The sequence below is a fragment of the Mesocricetus auratus genome, unplaced genomic scaffold (genome assembly GCF_017639785.1).
Source record: "Mesocricetus auratus isolate SY011 unplaced genomic scaffold, BCM_Maur_2.0 Super-Scaffold_100011, whole genome shotgun sequence".
Lineage (NCBI taxonomy): Eukaryota > Metazoa > Chordata > Mammalia > Rodentia > Cricetidae > Mesocricetus > Mesocricetus auratus.
Window position 1 is genome coordinate 21,024,130 of NW_024429195.1, and position 14,617 is coordinate 21,038,746.

Sequence of the window (14,617 nt, forward strand, 5' to 3'; positions counted from 1 at the left end):
AAAGTTTAACTTCCATCAGCTGAAGTGACATTGCTAGGATGTAAATTTCCTACTAGCTGCCTCTTAACTGGTAACTAGGAGAGAGAAATTAGTGTAAACGAGGTGGATTTATTTGATTTTTCTCTTGAGAAAATGGTATTTTTAAATCTTTATCTTTGGTGTTTCATGAGACTGCAGGATGTTATGTATCACAGAGACTTTACTGTGGGTCAATGAATGGAAATTCCTAACCTGGACAGTGTTTCTCTGTAGATCAGCACTATCCTCCAGAGACTGTGTTTTTACTTCCCAGATTCCTTACTTTTCTACAAGTCAGTTCATGTAGGCTGAGGAGAGGATACAGTTTCAGAGAGTCTTCTCTTTGCAACTTAAACTATTCTGGAGAGGGATGAGTTATGAGAGATGAGGGAAATAATAGGGAGGGACATCAAAGCGGGTATTTTCCACCTGTCACAACACTAACAGTTGTCTCATTAGAACCTCGGACTTGAGGGATTCGCAGAGAGAAAGTTAACAGACATCATAGTTTATAAGAACTCTAACGTCATTCATCAGTGCTTGACCTTTATCACAAAATTATTTCGGAGAGGCCACTCTATAAATGCATTGTATTGGGGGTTAGATTTGATTTCACAAATTTGGGAGAGACAGACATCCTAATCCTAAACAATGTACTACTTATTTGAATGTCTACACTTGGGCATTTGTACGATTGTCCCTGGAAGTCAGAATTTAGACACTAGTGTCCATTCTCCAGCTCCTATTCCTTGTTTGTTAAGAAAGAGTCTCACTGAAACCTACAGCTAAGCTTGTTTGCCAGCCAGTACAAGTGACCCTCCTATATGTGCCCTCACATGCACTGAGATTGCAAATAGGCACCAACATGCAGAGCTTTTTACTTGGGTGTTACTAATAAAATGCAGGTCCCCATGATTGAGAGGCAAGCACTCTCCCAACTGAGCTATCATCCCAGCACTATCAGCCCTTCTAATCTGTTTTATGGATACCCTGATGTTTTAATCTTCTTGTTTTCTCTCTTCTGAAATATGCACAAGTGTGAGTGGAAAATTCCCAGAAAAGAGGCAAGTGTAGCCCTGCTGTGCTTCCTGAGTTGCTATTCATGAATCACTGAATGTGTTAACAGGGTGCCCTGAGCAGTGTCAACTGGAAAGGTTATTTTGCTTAGTAACACAGGAACACGATGTCTATAGCTATGTTCCCTGCAGTCAACTTTAGCTTTCTTTCTTAGGAAACTATATGATTTGCTTACTGCCCAATACAAATATTTGATTTAAAAGTATTAAAAGGTGTAAGACCACTTTATGAGGGTAGATAACACCTGCTGAGTATATCCCCCATTCCTTGATACACTTTCATTTCTCAACAGTTCTCGTTCCATCACCCTAATTTGTTCTCCTAGATAATTTTATGTCTACATCTTTGTCATACATAGATACATACATGCATGCATACTAACATACATGGTTTTATTTCTCTATCTAAAATCAAAGACAAAAATAAGAGAAATGTGTGAATTTGTGTTATTTCATTTTGGGGTTTTGTTCTTTATGCAAATATGCTATTTCAAGGATTATGAGCTTTGCTTCTCTGTTTTTCTAACTTACCTAACAACTTTATTACAAAAGAGTAATCAGGACAAAACCCCTTAGAAAAGCATGCATTTTTCTTCAAAATGCTTCTCGAGGTCTCAGTACTTGCAAAGGGAAGTTCCGTGAATGACTGATGAAGGTAAAGCAGGGACTCTGAGGAGAACAAGCTGTATTTCCAAAAAGATTAGAAAACGTGTGCTGAATTATTGTCATGTTAATTATCCCATGCTGAATTTATCTTGGTATTAAAAAGTAATAATAAAAGTCTTGAACAGGTAGAATAATTATACTTAACTGTTATAATTAATGAATCAATTTTAGAAAATGATTCATACCTAGAATGAATTATAATGATTGAAATTTAGAACCTTTGTGCTCGCACTTGCTGCAGTTTTTCAAAAAATTGTGTTGAAATTATCATTTAAAATATTTTATCTGGCTTTATTTTGCATCTGACTATTAATTATTTAAGCTACCAGTTTTAATATGCACTCAATAATCATGTTTGTCTATTCTAAGTATATGTAACAATGATTCTTTTATGATTAAATTCATTTACAAAGACAATTGCCATGTGTCCTCTTGTGCACAGTGAAGACATATAAACTGCACTCCATGCAATACCTATGAGCTATTGTCCACACATTTGGAATATTTCACTAAGGCTTATAGAAACCTTATGAAGGCAGCTTTGTCTTTTAGCGTAACATTAATTTGCATGATTTCATGCCCCCCTAAACCATTAATGCTTGAAATAGAACCCATGCAACAGCAAAGGAGACATTGCCATGGGGTGTAACTGACTCGAGAACATAATTAAGAATATTTAACAACAAATTATATCATTTTCTTTGAAAATTCATTTGTTGAAATTTCTTTAAAATGAACTAAGTTCTCTGACAGTTTTTCTGAACTGCTGGGAAGGTCACGAGATATAATAAATGTTGCTCTCAGGAGATAGAGAAGGCATGCTTCCTGCCTCTGTCAGGAGACACTCAAGTTTCTTTGTGCCTCTTCAACACCTATCAGAACTGGATCCTACAAAGAAATTGTTTTATACTGGAATAAAGCAGATGATTTCAAAATACTTATGCTGCAAATCAAAAGACATTTTATAACTTTAAATATTACCCTTTTATTTTAATAAGACATTTCCACGTTTAACTTGGCATAAGGCATGCAGTGACATAGAGACTCTGATTACATAGCCTAAGAACATTCTAGGTTGCCAATGGTGCTCCACCTGTCCCCTGACTCTTCCAGCTTATTCTTCTTTTACTCTTTCTGGTGAGTATTCTTCATCCCATTTTTTAAAATACTCCAATTATATTACTGCACTATGCTCTGCCATTTGTTCTACAGGTCTGAAATGCTATGTATGTACTTCTGTGAGTATGTGTGTGGGGGGTGCACACGTGTGTACTAATGCACACATGGACATACCTAAGAATGGAGGAGAGGGTAGGGTATCTTCCTCAATTGCTCTCCATTTTATTTTTAAATTATTATGTATTTTATCTTATTGTGGTGATATCTTGTCTATTCTATATAGCACACGTAGGACTGGTGTACACAGAGGCCGGAAGAGAGTTTTGGATTTCTTAGAACTAGAATTACAGATGATATGAGTCATGGTGTAGGTGCTGGGAATCAAACCCAGATCTTTTGCAAAAGCAGCAAGCACTCTTAACCACAGAGCATTCTCTCTGGACATTTGACCTCATTTTTTGAGACAATTTCTTATTGAACCCAAATCTCACCAGTTGATAGGGCTCTTAGGATGCTGTCTGACTCCCTGGTGCTGCCTGATTTTTACATGGTTATCATACTTGCACAGTAAACACTGTGATGACTGAGCCATCTCCTGAAGCCCCTAATGTGTTTTGTTTTTTTTTAATAATAAAGGAAATGTGCTTTATTATTAAATATTTAATAATATTTAATAATAAAGGAAACAGTCACGGGTTAAATCTATCTTCTAAAAATTCTGACTTCCACATTTACAATATGTATCAGTGAGCTAGTATTCTTACCCTACTTTATTTATTTAGAAAATATGTTTGATGTGGAGGAAGCTAAGAAAGACATGTTGCTTACTCTTTCGAAAACTAAGTTCCTACTGGGCACACATTTCATCATTCTAGGATTTTCGTGTGTTGATTGATTTTCTGGGAATGTAGACTCACACTTTGCAGACTTGTATGCTAAATAAAAACTCACACCATAATTACCCATGGTAAACTTCATGTTTTTTTTATTTTTCATTTTTTTTAATATAACAGGTTTACTATGGACGTGTAAGACAGCCCAGAAACCCAGGGCATTTGTCACCAAGCATGAGATTATGAGATTGAGCCTTGTGTCCCACATGCAGAAGGAGAGAACTGACTCCTGTACAAGTAGAATACATATTGTGAACCACCTCCAAATACAAGTAAATAAATATATAAAAACATAAAAAGTGTAATATACGCAAAACAGGTTTCTCTTATATCAATAAATTCTGTTACAACTAATAGATCTCTTTGTCTCATATTTACTTACATATATTTTAGCAGAAGCTCAAATTATGTGTAGTGCATTGCATTTAGAAATTTCTAGAAGTTAAGTATGGGGATTTCTGTTTGTTTCACTTGTCTTGCGCCGAACTGGATACTGAACCCAAGCCTTATATAGGGTAAGTGAGTCACTTTACAAAGGATTTTGTAAAATTATATTAAAAGCAGTAATTTGGTGAACCTAATTCATAAAAACTGATGGAATTGCTGTGTTCATCTAGAGTGTATCCTCATTGTTACCTGTTGGTATATACAAGGCCAGTTCCTCTCAATGCTGATGTAATTTTTCTCAACTTATGTTTATCTCCTGCTGTAAAGCCTGCATCTGTTCTTAGGGAACAGCCATGAAGGAAAGATACAGGCTCCTGAGACCTAAGCTTGTGCTCACTATATCATATTCTTAGTTTAAAAAGAGCCCAGACTCAAGTGTAGACCAACAATCTCCATGCTTAATGAAAGAACCACAAGTAGCAAGAAAGTGTGCACAGAGAAAATTGGAAAGGTTAGTACATTTATTTTTAAGCCTCTGTATAGATAGAAGCTAAAACACAATCAGAAACAATAACTTACATGTTTCTGCTTAACCCTGTCATAAAACTTATGACCAACTTAACCTTTAAGGTCATGCCTGGAGTACCATCCCCAAGAAACCATTTTTTTCTGCAAATAAATACAAAGTCATGTGTTTATATCTATTTGTTGTCCTTGGCTGTGTTTTCTCTATATATGTGCAAATGTTGTGTGTGAGACAGAAGTTGAAGATGTTTTGTCACCACTGGTTAAGTATGAAACTTAACCCAGCTTCCTATCTTTGATAGAAATACAAAGGACATCTGCTGGACTACATATCTTTTCTATAGCTTTTATAAAAATGACTAATTTGTTCCTCAAATTACTCAGTAAACTATGCACATATCTACTTTTTAATTCACACGTGAAAATACATTTTCTGAATTAGCAGTTTAAACAAATTAGAGACACTTACAGTAAGGCTGGCCTACCAACACTTTCTCTTATACCACAGCACTGGAACAATAGTCATGAAAAAAATGTCAAATGATTCTATATCCCTCCAACTGACAGAAGAGTTAATGATAGCAGAGTTCAAGTATTGGGTAGAATACAAACAGCAAGAAGGTTTTTGTCTTGTGCATTGCTGCTGACACAAAAAGTTGACAATTATTAACATGTCTGTTTATTTGAAAATTGTTTCAGATTTATCTTTCTCATGGTTCAAATTGCTTCTTGAAAACTACATTAATTAGTAATATTAAATGAAAATCGAATATACCTTAAGATTATGAAAATATTTGTGTCAATGTGTCACTGTATTTCTTCTTAACCAAATGTGGCATGAGTAACTTTAAGTACCTAGAAACAGAAGAAGTCTTGAGTGTCAAGTTAGTGATGAATATACCTTTTTTGAGGTATATTATATGTGTATTAAAATCTTTAATAGATTTATTTAGAATTATTTTTTCTGTTTTTTATTTTAGGTGTATTTATTTTTTTCTATATTTGTCACTTTCAGTTCCCTCTCCCTCCCCCTCCTCCCCCACCTCCCAAATCTCCCAACACCTCACCCTCACTCCATACCCCCTCCACTCCCCAGGGAGGGCAAGGGCCTCCATGAGGGATTTCCAGAGTCCACCACATCATCCAGGGAATGGCCGAGGTTCTTCCCCATGTGTCCTGGCTGAGAGAGTCCCTCTGTATGCCAGGAATAAATACTGCTCCACTCTCTACGGTCCCACATATTGCCAAGGCCTCCTCTCTGTCACCCAGGTTCAGTGGGAGGATGTTTGGATCAGTCCCATGCTGCCCCCAATCATCAGTCTGGGGTCCATGTGATGCCCCTTTTTTTAGGTCGGCTGTCCCTGTGGGCCTCGACAGCCCAATCCCAATTCCTCTTTGCAAGTGGATTACAGGAGTTCAATTCAGTTCACAGCTGTGGGTGTCTGTCTCTGTCTCCATCAGCAACTGGATGAGAGTTCTAGGATGGCATGTAAGGCAGCCATCATTCTCACCATCATTGGAGGGCATTTAAAGTAGCCTTAATGCCAGTTGGTGTCATTCATGTAGATATGTGAAGATCTTACTAGTACCCGATCTCACTCCAACTTATAATGGCTCCCTCTTTTATGGTATCTCCCATCCGTTTCTCCTCTATTCTTACCCTGACTCAACCTTCCTGCTCTCCCGTGTAGTCTTCTATTCTCTTCTCATCCTCTCTTTCTCCCATCCCATCTGCCCTTCCCTTCTCCCCAACTCCAATCTAATTAGGAGATCGCATCCCATAACTGAAAGGTTCAGGCATTACTCTGGCCTGCCCTGTTACCTGGCAGGATGCGCTCAGGCAACACTCTGGCCAGCCCAGAGTTCCGTGAGAACCAGGCAGGTGCAAAGGACCCCTTTAAGGGGCTGACCCCTGCCTGTTTACTCTCTCTTACTCCTCTTCCTCTCTTACTCTCTCTTACTCTCTCTCGCTCTTGCTCTTACTCTCTCTCTCTCTCTCTTATCTCTCTCTCTCTGCTCCCCTTTTCCCTCCCCGTCCACCAATAAACTCCACGTGGGATCGTTGAGTCGCGGTCTGTGTCTCCTTACTGGATAAACCTAAACGTTTTAACAACAATAACCCTTCTCATGAATATCATGCATATCTCTCTTTGGGTCCTCACTGCACCCCAGACTATCTGCCGGTGGGATTGTGGTCTGACAATGCCCTCCTCCTTGTCTAAAATCCATATATGAGTGAGTACATACCATGTTTGTCTTTTTGTGATTGGGTTACCTCACTCAGGATGGTTTCTTCTAGTACAATCGATTACCCTGAAAATTTCAAGATTTCAGTTTTTTTTTCTACTTAGTAATCATCCATTGTGTAAATGTACCACATTTTCTCTATCCACTCTTCTGTTGAGGGCCATATATGTTCTTTCCAGGTTCTGGCTATTACAAGTAATGCTGCTATGAACACAGTTGAGCAGATGTCTTTATTGTATGAGGGTACATCTTTGGGGTATATGCCTAAGAGTGAAATTGCTGGATCTTGCGGTAGACTGATTTGCATTTTTCGGGGGAATCTCCATACTGTATTCAAAAGTGACTGCACAAGTTGGCATTCCTACCAGCAGTGGAGGAGTGAACCCCTTTCTCCACATCCTCTCCAGCATAAACTGTCATTAGTGTTGTTGATTTTATCCATTCTGACAGGAGTGAGATGGTATCTAAGAGTTGTTTTGATTTGCATTTCCCTAATAGCTAAAGATGTTGAGCACTTTCTCAAATGTCTCTTGGACATTTTGGACTCCTCTATCAAGAATTCTCTATTTAGTTCTGTACACTATTTTTTAATTGGATCCTTTGGTGTTCTGGAGACTTGCTTTTTGAGTTCTTTGTAAAATTTGGAGATCAGCCCTCTGTCAGATTTGGGGTTTGTGAATATCTTTTCCCATTCTGTGGGCTGTCATTTTTTCTTGTATACTGTATCCTATGCCCTGCAAAAGCTTCTCAGTTTCAGGAAGTCCCATTTATTAATTGTCAATCTCAGTGTCTGTGCTACTGGTGTTATGTTCTGGAAGCAATTTCCTCTACCAATTCGTTCAAGGATACCTCCCACTTTCTCCTGTAAGAGATTCAGTGTGGCTGGATTAGTGTTGAGGTCTTTGATCTATTTGGACTGAAGTTTTGTGCATGGTGATAGATATGGATCTATCTGTTTTTGTGCATTCCAGCATCCAGTTACACCAGTACCATTTGTTGAAGATGCTTTCTTTTTTTTCCATTGTATAGTTTTAGCTTCTTTGTCAAAGATCAGGTGTTCAAAGGTGTGTGGGTTGATATCAGAGTCTTCGATTTGATTCCATTGGTATACCTGTCTGCTTTTGTGCCAATACCAAGCTGTTTTCAGGACTATAGCTCTATAATAGAGCTTGAAGTCAGGGATGGTGATGCCTCCAGAAGCTCCGTTATTGTACCGGGTTGCCTTGGATATACTGAGTCTTTTCTTTTTCCATATAAAGTTGAGGATTGTCCTTTCGAGGTCGGTGAATAATTGTGTTGGTATTTTGATAGGGATTGCATTGAATCTGTAGATTGCTTTTGTCAAAATTGCCATTTTTACTACGTTGATCCTACCTATCCAAGAGCATGGGAGATCTTTCCATTTTCTGGTATCTTCTTTAATTTCTTTTTTTAAAGACTCTAAGTTCTTGTTATACAGGTCTTTCACCTGTTTGGTTAGAGTTATCCCAAGATATTTTATGGTGTTTGTGGCACTGTAAAGCGTGATGTTTCTCTGAATTCTTTCTCATCCCCTTTACTGTCTATATACAGTAGAGCTACTGATTTTTTTGAGTTAATTTTGTATCGTGCTACTTTGATGAAGGTATTTATTAGCTGTAGGAGTTTCCACAATTCTTTGGTTTACTTACATAGACTATCATATCATCTGCAAATACTGAAAGTTTGACTTCTTCCTTTCCAATTCATATTCCCTTGATTGCCATTTGTTTTCTTATTGCTCTAGCCAGAACTTCAAGTGCAATATTGAAGAGATATTGAGAAAGTGGACATCCTTGTCTTGTTCCTGATTTTAGAGCAATCGCCTTTAGGTTCTCTCCATTTAGTTTGATGCTGGCTGTTGGTTTGCTGTATATTGCTTTTATTATGTTTAGGTATGTTCCTGTTATTCCTGATCTCTCCAAGACCTTTATCATGAAGGGGTGTTGGATTTTTTTTCAAAGGCTTTTTCAGCATCTAGTGAGATGATCATGTGGATTTTCTTTTTCAGATTGTTTATATGGTGGATTAAATTAATGGATTTTCTTATGTCGAACCATCCCTGCATCCCTGGGATGAAGCCTACTTGATCATGATTTATGATTTTTCTTATGTGTTCTTGGATTTGATTTGCCAGTATTATATTGAGTGTTTTTTTTTGCATTAATGTTCATGCGGGAGATTGGTCTGTAATTCCCTATCTTGGTTGTGCCTTTGTGTGGTTTGACTGCTAATGTAATTGTAGCCTCATAAAAAGAATTTGAATGTGATCCTTCTGCTTCTATTGTGTGGAACAATTTAAAGAGTATTGGTATTAACTCTTCCTTGAATTTTTGGTAGAATTCCTCACTGAAACCATCTTGTCCTGGACTTTTCTTGGTTGGAATACTTTTTATGGTTTCTTCTATTTCTTTAGGGGATATATATCTGTTTAAATTGTTTATCTCTTCTTGATTTAATTTTTGTAAGTGATATCTATCCAGAAAATCATCCATTTCCTTCAGATTTTCCAATTTAGTGGAGTACAGATTTTCCAAGTATGACCTATTGATTCTTTGGATTTCCCCAGTGTCTGTTATTATGTCCCCTTTTTCATTTCTGATTTTCTTAATTAACATGTTCTCGCTCTGTCTTTTGGTTAGGTTTGATAGAGGTTTGTCTATCTTGTTGATTTTCTCAAAGAACCAACTCTCTCTATATTGTTTTCTTTGTTTCTACTTTATTGATTTTTATCTCTCAATTTGATTAAATCTTGGCATCTACTCCTCCTGGGTGAGTTTGGTTCTTTTTCTCTTAGAGCTTTCTGGTGTTCTGTTAATTCTCTAGTGTGGCAATTCTCCAGTTTTTTTCGTGTGTGCACTTAGTACTATGAATTTTCCTCTTAGAACGGCTTTCAAAGTATCACAAAGGTTTGCATATGTTGTGCCTTCATTTTCATTGATTTATAGGAAGTATTTTATTTCTTTCTTTATTTCTTCCTTTATACAGGGGTGATGCAATTGAGCATTGTTCAGTATCCAAGAGTTTGTGAGGTTTCTGCGGTCTGTGTTGATAATGAATTCTAATTTTAAGCCATGGTGGTCTGAAAGGGTACAGGGGCTTATTCCAATTTTTGTATCTGTTGAGGTTTGCTTTACTGCCAAGAATGTGGTTGATTTTAGAGAAGGTTTCGTGTGGTACTGAGAAGAAGGTATATTCTTTTATGTTTGGGTGGAATTTTCTATAGATGTCTGTTAAACCCAATTGGGTGATAACTTCTGCTAAGTCCTTTGTTTCTTTTTTAAGTTTCTGTCTGGTGGACCTGACCAGTGGTGAGAGTGGGGTGTTGAAATCTCCCACTATAAGTGTGTGTGGTTTAATGTGTAATTTGAGTTGTAGTAATGTTTCTTTTATGAACGTGGGTGCCTTAATATTTGGGGCATATATGTTCAGAATTGAGACTTCTTCGTAATGGATTTTTCCTATGATGAATATGAAATGTCATTCTTCATCTTTTTTGAATAATTTTAGTTTGAAGTCTATTTTGTTAGATATTAGGATCGCTCTACCCACTTGCTTCTTATGTCCATTTGATTGGAAAGTCTTTTCCCAAGCCTTAACCTTGAGGTAGCATCTGTCTTTGAAATTGAGGCATGTTTCTTGTATGCAGCAGAAGGATGGATTCTGTCTTTGTATCCATTCTCTTAGCCTGTGTCGTTTTATAGGTGAGTTAAGACCATTGATATTCAGGGATATTAATGACTATTGATTGTTGAATCTTGTTTTCTTTGGATCTGTTTTTGGTGGTGGTTTTATGTATGAGTTTTTCTCCTATTTCTGATTTCTGGTTGAGTTAGATTATCCATTACCCATGTTATTTTGAGTGTAGTTAACTTCCTTCAGTAGGGGTTTTACTTCTAGAACTCTTGTGGGGCTGGATTTGTGGATGCGTATTGCATAAATCCAGTTTGTGTCATGGAATGTCTTGTTTTCTCCTCTATAGTGATTGAGAGTTTTGCTGGGAATAGTAATCTGGGCTTGAATCTGAGGTGTCTTAGTGTTTGTAGAACATCTATCCATAACCTTCTGGCTTTCATAGTTTCCATGGAGAAGTCAGGTGTATTTCTGATAGATTTTTCTTTATATGTTACTTGGCCTTTTTCCTTTGCTGCTTTTAATATTTGTTCTTTATTCTGTATGTTTGGTGTTTTGATGTGATTATGTGATAAGGGGACTTTGTTTTGGTCCAGTCTATTTGGTGTTCGGTAAGCTTCTTGTGGTTTCATAGGCATCTCCTTCTTCAGGTTGGGAAAAATTTCTTCTATTATTTTGTTGAACATGTTTTCTGTAGCATTTAGCTGGTCTTCTTCGCCTTCTTCTGTACCTAGTATTCTTAGATTTGATCTTTTCACAGTGTCCCACATTTCCTGGATATTTTGTGTTAAGTATTTGTTGGATTTAAGACTGATGAGTCTATTTTCTCTATTTTATCTTCAGTGCACAAGATTCTGTTTTCCATCTCTTGTATTCTGTTAGTTATGCTTGCATCTGTAGTTCCTGATTGTTTTTTCAGCCTTTAGATTTCCAACATTACTTCAGTTTGTGTTTTTCTTATTATCTACATTTCAGTTTTCAGGTCTTGAACTGTTTGAATTGTTTCTTTCATCTGCTTGATTGTTTTTACTTGTCTTTCCTTAAGATATTTGTTGATTTCTTGCAATTTTTGATTTGTGTTTTCTTCCATTTCTTTAATGGATTTTCTCATATCCTCTTTGAGGGCCTCTATCACTTCCAGGAGGTTGTTTTGAAGATCATTCTTTTCTGTTTCATCTGTGTTGGTATGTTCAGGTCTTGCTGGTGTAGAGTGTCTAGATTCTGGTGGTGTCATACCGTTTCCTCCTTTGTTAGCTGTTTTATATTGCCTTCTTCCTATCCTTTCTTTCAGTGGGAGATTGTGTGGTCTCTTCCTTTCCTGGTGGTTTTGGGTCTAAGGATCCTTTCCATGGCATTCTAGCAGGTCCAATACTTCAATGGATGCAGGTGGGTCTGGCACACTCTCAAGCACAGGGAGGAGACCAGAGGGTACTTAAGCACCAGGAAGAAACTTAAGCACTTAGGCACTTAAGCACCAGGAAAGGACCAGAAACACTGAAAACTTAAGTACTTAAGAGCTGGGAAAGGACCCATAGACACTGAAGACTGAGGTGGGGCAGATTCAGAGCAATCCTTCCAGGGGTGCATGTCCTCCCTTAAGCACATAAGAGCTGGGAAAGGACCTGTAGACACTGAAAACTGAGGTGTGGGCATATTCAGTCTGTTTTTTGTTGTTTATTTACATTTTATTTTTGAGAGAGGGTTTCTCTATGTAGCTCTGGCAGTACTGAATTCTATGCAGACCTGAGTGACCTCGAATACTGAGATATCTACCTGCCTCTATCTTGTGGATTATGCGATTAAGGGCATGTGCCACTGTGCTTATCTCTATTAAAATTATGTTTTTAAAATTATGCTAATAACTTCTGCTTCTATTGTTCTAAGGAATAATGTACTTATTGTAATAGCCAGAAATATAATTAAAATGTTCATGTTTTAATATTATGCTTCGTGTATCTAAATGAATAACAAATTCTTGGCAATGTTTATGATCATTTAGTATGGCATTTGAGACTAGTGCTTCTCTACAGAGAATATTAGTCTCTAAACTCTGATAAATATAGATAAAAATAAAGACAACAAACACAAAATGAGACATACTCGATTTCTTATTTAAAAAAGTAGCGTTTCTAAATATATCACAGATTTCCTTATAAACCACTGAAATCAAACTTTAACTGATGCTGGTTAAGGACCAAAGGAGATATTATCAAGCTCTACTTTGAATAAAGTGGACTGATGAGGGAAGTCCTTCTGTGTATATTTTTCTCTTATTGGTTAATGAATGAAACACTGACTGGCTGATTGGCCAGGCAGGAAGTGACATAGCTGGGCAGAATCAGAATATAAGCAGAGACAAATAGGAAATCACTCTCTTCTCTTCCCTCCCCTCCCCATCCCTCTACTCCCCTCCTCTCCCCCTCCTCCCATCCTCTTCTCTCCTCTCCTCTCCTCTTCTATTCTCTCCCCTCTCCTCACCTCTCTTCCCATGCCCTCCCCTCCCCTCCTCTGCTCTCCTCTTCTCTTCTCCTCTCTTCTCTTCTCTTCTCTTCTCTTCTCTTCTCTTCTCTTCTCTTCTCTTCTCTGCAGACACACTGAGACAGCTGTCATGTAGCAGGCAAAGGACTTACAGGTCTGGTAATCCAAGACTACTTGGAAACAAACGGGTTAGTAGTTATGGGTTATAAATTAAGAGAGCCATAAAAAAACCATAGCTAATGTCCAACAGTTTCATAATTAATGTAAGTCTCATGTGTTAATTTGGGAACCAGGTGGCTGGCAGAAAAGACACAGATTACAAAATTGGGACAAGAAAGAACACTTTACATTAGACCATACACAAAGTGTGATTGAAACTTTAACTTATTATCAATGTTATTCTCAACTAGTGGAGTGAACTGACACCTCAAATGATTTAGGTCCATAGATTTACTAAATCAATTTTAAATATACTCACTCTAATGTAAATACCGAAGTAAGAAAGTAGTGCAAAAAATATAAAGTACCAAAATTGTGAAACCTATAATATTAGAAATAAAAATAATAAAATAAAAAGGAGATTTATTAATTTAGTTAAGTGATCCATGGTGAGTCATTCCAGAATTTTCAGCATCTGAGGGGTTCAGACATGCGATTCACACCTACATGATTAGATATTTTTCTGTCTGTCTGTCATCTATTTATCTATTTACTTGAATAAAGAATGGGGCAGAAAGGAAAGAGACATTCAGAAATTCTTAATGACCCCATCAGGTCTTAACAGATACTCCAAAATTCATTTTCACATAAATGGTCCTGTTTAATCTCAAGGAATCAGAAAAAAATAGGATATTATGAATATAGGAGAGAAATACATGAGGAAGAAGAGTAGGCATGACAAGATAAGAGATGATAGAAGTAGGAATGATCAGAACTATATATATATAAGTATATATATATATATAGTATATACATACAATTGTCAAAGGAAAAAATTGATACTATAAATAATTGCATGTAGTTTAATAAAATAAAAAATAATAAGTGTTTGTAGTGATATTAATGATTCCCTAAAGCTTGACTGAGGGTTCAGCCATAAGCCATAGAATCCAGATACACACTTTTGAACCCAGCAGCCAGTAAGTAGGAGGTAGTGGTACACATCTTTAATTCTATGACTAAAGATTATTAGATAAATTGATCTCTGTGAGTACAAGGCTGCCCAGATCTACACAAGAGTAATTTAATCTAAAGGAGAATTATAGCTCACAACTTTAATCCCAATATAAGGGAAGTATATAAGAAAGAATCAAGGTCTCAGGGAGGCATTCAGTTTCCAGTAATGCTGAGGAGAGATTACAGTCTGAGGCTTGGTGAGAGCTTGGGGACACAGGATCAGCCCGTTCAGACTGAGGTAATAGTAAGAAGCTAGTTCCCAGCTGTTTCGTTTTCTGATATTCAGCTTGAAGTTTGAATACAAATATCTGTCTCTGGGTCATTTATTTATTTGTGTTACAGGTGTTGTGTTATTCTCTGTAGGTATGAGCTTTTTTATAT